Here is a 5752-nt window from a genome sequence, read left to right on the forward strand (position 1 = left end):
CGTACTTGCAGTTATAGTTATTAGACTTATCCAAGTGGAAGACTGTTGGATTAGGTGTCTAAGAACATAACTATAATTGGTATGTACTTTAGCCGATAGTAGCATGGTCCATTTTGGGTTGCATTCACCAGAACAATCTGATAGGATGGATATTTGAGAAAGAGGTTATTTGTGATTTATTAATATATTATGAGTATAATATATTAATTGAGAAATCATATTATTTAATTGGTATTGATCAAGAATTAATTTGGAATTAATTTAGTGATCAAAAGAGACTGATTAAATATACGGGGACTGATTATGTAAATCAGTAATACATATGGTTTGGGTTATTAATCCATGGTGGGCTAAGTTTATGTGAGAATCCATAAAGAGTTAGTCCATATGGGTTATTGGATCATAAGCTAAGTGTATGGATTATGGTTTACAAGTGACCCTTGGAATTCTACACTATATATGTGTAACCCCTTAGCCAAAATCGATACACAAGTGTTCTAAGAAGCATATAGCCGATTTTGGTGCTCCAAGATCTCTCTCATAATTCTCCAATTGTTGGTGGTGTTTTGTGAACCATTTGAGGCATCACACTTGAGGTGCTAAGCTCTTGTAAGGTCAAATTCAACAAGCTACAATAAGAGGTAATCTTCTAACTAATTTTTATGATTCATATGTCAAATTGTATGCTAGTTAGGCTTCATGCTTTGGGAAAAGAAAATTTGCATGTATAATTAGAGAAAACTTAGATCCAAAGCATTAGGGTTGTATGTGCACCATAGGGATGTTATAGTGCTCAAAACCCATCAGTATATACTTGAGTCCACTTGAAGATCACGAACACTTGTGTTGCTCCTTGGAAATTCTCGCACCCAAAAGACAAATTATAAACTTTTAGAGAGAAAGAGAGGGGGAGGGAAGCGAGAATCAGATTCTTCAGCCTTTCAGGAGGTTGAGATGCATGAAAGTATGAAGGCATAGAGGGGTCTTTATATAATTGTGGTGTTTAGTAGATAACCTGATTTGAATCAATTAAATATTTCAGGAGGTGAGAATTGAATTCTTCTATGGAAACCTTTGAATATTAGAAGTCAATCTATACATGAGCAATGTTACTATAACATCCGGATCCCGAGGTAATTCATTTTCCAAAAATCTTTAAGCATGTCAAGGTTGCCACGGCGTGGGATGGGTGCCACAACGTGGCGATTCGAGAAAACGCAGGTTTATTTAAGTCTGCAACTACGTGGCAGTACATAGGCACGGTGTCACACCTGGCAGATGACAAAACCCTATTTCCGGGTTTCGCTCCCTCTTTAAAGGAATGAGGAGGCTAGGGTTTGCTCACCCTCAGCCTCCATTAACCCCTTGAGATTTTGAAAACCTTAATACTTTCCTCCTTTATTTGAACCTTGTTTTGGGTGTTCCTTTGAACCCACTGAAGAAGAAGAATGGAGCTAAGTTCCAGCATGTAACTCTTCCCATCTACCTTGAGCACATTCCTGGACTCTTGTAAGTCCTCAAAAACAAATATTTATGCTTTATATGACTAGATCTAGCTATTGTGTCCCTTAATCTTCATGTTCTTGATTATTGGGTGGAGAGATCTCATAAAGTTTGTAACTTTATGAATCTCCATGCCATTTAGGGCATATGGTCCTTTGGATCTAAAGTATTAGTGAGTTGTGGTGCCATGCATGGATCTTTGGGTCAAAAACCCTCATTTTGACCTAATAAGGGCCCAAGACATGCATTAGACATACATGTGCGGAAAGTAAGGATTTTTATGTTGTTATAGGATGCTAGAAATGTTTTTGGAAATAGGATCTAGTAGTCTTCAAGAGGAAGTGCTTAATGGGTTAATCCAAGTTATGTTTTTGCCCTATTTAGACCTAGAAGTGAGATATCTATCTCTTGGAGGGTCTAAAGGGATAAAGTTGGAAACTTTATCCACTTAGACCTTATAAAGGACCAGATCTGAGCTTTAGAGCCTTTGGATCAAAGAAAAACGACTTAAACTATTAAGTTATTGGGAACCCAGTGCACATGACGTGGCAATTGGGCTAAGCCTCGTCTACTTTGTTATTTAGTGGTCACATCGTGGCCAAGGATGGCCACGGCGTGGCGACCAGCTGAAGTTGACTCTGACGTTGACCAAGTTTGACTTTAGGTCATTTTGGGTATTATGAGTAGTAGATTGAAGTTTGAGTCTCCGTTATTGTATAGGTGATCAGTAAAGACAATATTTAGAGTAATGATTTGTTCAACTATCAATTCAGAATGTGAGGTGAGTTTCCTCACTGTACTCGTGGGTCGAAGGCACCAATACTGACCCATTCAGTTATGTATCATGGTATATAGGATGTTACTATCTATAGTGATCTGTTAGATCTGTATGATTATATGTTTGTTGGTTATATCATATATGTTATCTGTTGCATATGTCGACATAGTGTGGTTGGGTTGAGGCAATGTTGCTTTGGGCGGAAGCCGACAAACCTGGGAGCAAGCCAGACATAAGTTGTGTAACGACCCAAAAGTCAAGGGTAAAAATTTCATTTTTTGATTAGCCAAAACACATTTCCATAAACCACGAAATCCAAATACAATTGTTTTCAAAACTCATTTCAGTTACAATTTTATTTCAAAACATCAGAGTGTCCCATAAAATGCCTGAGAGAGTGCACGTCGTGCCATCAAGCCTTGCCCTTGCCCTTGGGCTCAACAGTACCTGAAACAAATCCACAAACTGTAAGCTAATGCTTAGTAAGTCCCCCAGAGCATACCCCACACACAATCCACATACCACATAACATATTAGCTATAAAGCTACACATATCACATAAGGCATGCATACAACATACAAGGAAGCCATGGAAACCCTATAGGGTCTTACACCTGGTGCCACGGGAACCCCCACGTGGTCTTAACTGTCTGCCATGGGAACCCCCACATGGTCTTCCTGCCTTGGGAACCCCCACACGGTCTTCACTACCAAACAAGACATAATGCAAACTATACATGCAGATATACTAGGATGTCATGGAAACCCTCCAAGGCCTTATACCAAATGCCATGGGAACCCCCACGTGGTCTCCGACTACTGCCATGGGAACCCCCCGGGGTCTTCCATGCAAATGTCATATTAACATACGCAAATTCAATCAACAATCCGCATAACATAGAATGGGCCGGCCTTGGTGCCTTAGACCCATTGGTATGGTGAGAAGACTCACCTCTCGAATGCTGATCTGACAAGCTAGAATCAGATATGTCCCACGTGCTGCTCCAACTCAACTGCCTATAATCATTAAATGATTAACTTGTCATAATCCCATAATCACCCTTAAAGTCAACCCTGGTCAAAGTCAAGGTCAACAATCAAGGTCAACAGTCCATGTTGACCTCAACTCGTCGAGTGCATCTAGCAACTCATCGAGTTCCTGCAGAGTCCAGAACACCTGAACAAACCCTAGCCAACTCGTTGAGTTGGTTCATCAACTCGACGAGTTCACTTGATATCCAATCGACGGGGAAACCCGATCCGACTCGTCGAGTTTCCACAGCCACTCGTCGAGTCCCCCTTCTTGTTTGCTTATTATGATAATCCATCGAATGCAGGGACTCCAAGGCTTAGATCTGAAACCCTAAGGTTTCTAGAAGGATAGAGTTTCCAACTTTACCATCTAGAACTACTCTAATTGCTCCAAGGTCCTTATCAAATGTTGGAAAGCTCAAAAGCTTTGCCAAGTGGTCCAAGACTCTAGGGATCTGGAACCCCTCCTTTCCAGAAGAGTTTCTAGTCCTCCAAACGTTCCAAAGATGGAGGCTTTATGGACATACATGTCCAATGCATGTCTTTAGGCCAAAATGGTCAAAAAGGGGAAATATACTCTAAGAACCCTTGCATGGCATCCTTGCTTGACCAAAAGCTAGATCTAGCCCACCTTGGGACTATTTTGTCCTGGAGATCCATAAAGTTGCAAACTTTATGAACTCCATGCATGCAATCAACAAGAATAATGGGAAATGAAGAGTAAACTCAAGATCTAGCCATATTCTAAGATAAAAATTGAGTCTTGAAGACTTACAACAGTCTACAAGATGATTAAGCTCAAGAGTAAGGGCTTGGTTTGCTGGATCTTCTCCTTCTTCTCACTATCTCCTTATTCTTAAGCTTCAAAAGTCACTCTAGCTCACAAAATGAGAGAGAATGGGAATTAGGGTTTAGCACAAACATTTTAGGGTTTGGAGGCTGATGAAAGGTCAGCCTCAAGGTCCTTAAGGAGATTATATAGGTTGAAAACCCTAAAAATTAGGGTTTCTCTTTCCAGATCCTACTCATCGAGTCAGCCTTCTGACTCGTCGAGTAGGACCCAACCCCCGCGTCCACATAATAGCCTCTAGTCGACGAGTCGGAGCTCCCAACTCGTCGAGTCCCATCACCAAAACCCTAACATCGAGAAAATTAGATTATTACCTGGAACGAATGTTACAAATCTCCCCCACTTGAACTAGACTTCATCCTCGAAGTCTGCCGACCCAGATAAGTTTGGGTAGTGGTCTCGCATCTCATCCTCTGGCTCCCATGTCCATTCGGTGCCCCTTCGGTGCTGCCATTGCACCTTCACCAGTTTTACTTCCTTGTTCCGAAGAACCTTGGTCTTCCTATCTAGAATCGCAACAAGCCTCTAAATGTAGTTCAGGCTCTCATCTACCTGAATTTCGTCCAAAGAGACGACTGCGGCCTCGTGCGTGACATACTTATGAAGCTGTAACACATGGAAGATGTTGTAAATCTGGCTAAGCTCATCCGACAGCTCCAAGCGATATGTCACCTTGCCCACCTGGGCCGTAATCCTGAAAGGGCCTATATATTGTGGCCCTAACTTGCCCCTCTTTTGAAACCTGATGACCCCCTTCTAGGGTGACACTTTCAATAGTACAAAATCCCCCACCTGGAACTCAAGATCCGATAGCCACCGGTCGGCATAACTTTTCTGACGGCTTTGCGCGACCCGCAGCCAGTCACGCACCTACTGAATCAGCCCGGTAGTCTTGAGCACTACCTCAGTGCTCCCCATGACCCGATTTCCAACCTCGTCCCAGCAAACCGGAGTCCTGCATCTCCTACCATACAACATCTCAAATGGAGGTCGGTCGATACTGGCGTGGTAACTGTTATTGTATGAAAACTCTGTCAGTGGAAGGTACATATCCCAACTCCCTCCAAAATCCAGCACACATGCTCGCAGCATATCATCCAGTGTCTGGATCGTCCTATCGCTTTGGCCGTCTGTCTGGGGGTGGTATGCCGTACTGAAATGCAGCTGAGTGCCCAGTTCCTCGTGGAACTTCTTCCAGAACGTCGATGTAAACCGAACGTCCCTGTCCGAAACTACCGACACTGGTACCCCGTGTCTAGCCACCACCTCTCGCACATAAATATCCGCCAACTTCTCAGCGGATATACTCTCAGAGATCGAAATGAAGTGGGCACTCTTCGTCAGTCTGTCTACGATCACCCATATGGCGTCCACACCTCTCGCCGTCCTAGGTAACTTCGTAATGAAGTCCATAGTGATCTCTTCCCACTTCCACATGGGAATGGGTAGCGGCTGAACCTTGCCATGAGGTCGCTGATGCTCGGCCTTGACCTTCCTGCAGGTCAAGCACCGCTCCACAAACCAATCGATCTCCCGCTTCATGCAGGGCAACCAATAACTCAGTCTCAAGTCTCTATACATTTTCGTAG

The sequence above is a fragment of the Lactuca virosa genome, chromosome 4, assembly GCF_052849685.1.
Source record: "Lactuca virosa cultivar CGN04683 chromosome 4, Lactuca_virosa_CGN04683_v6, whole genome shotgun sequence".
In the NCBI taxonomy this organism is placed as follows: domain Eukaryota; kingdom Viridiplantae; phylum Streptophyta; class Magnoliopsida; order Asterales; family Asteraceae; genus Lactuca; species Lactuca virosa.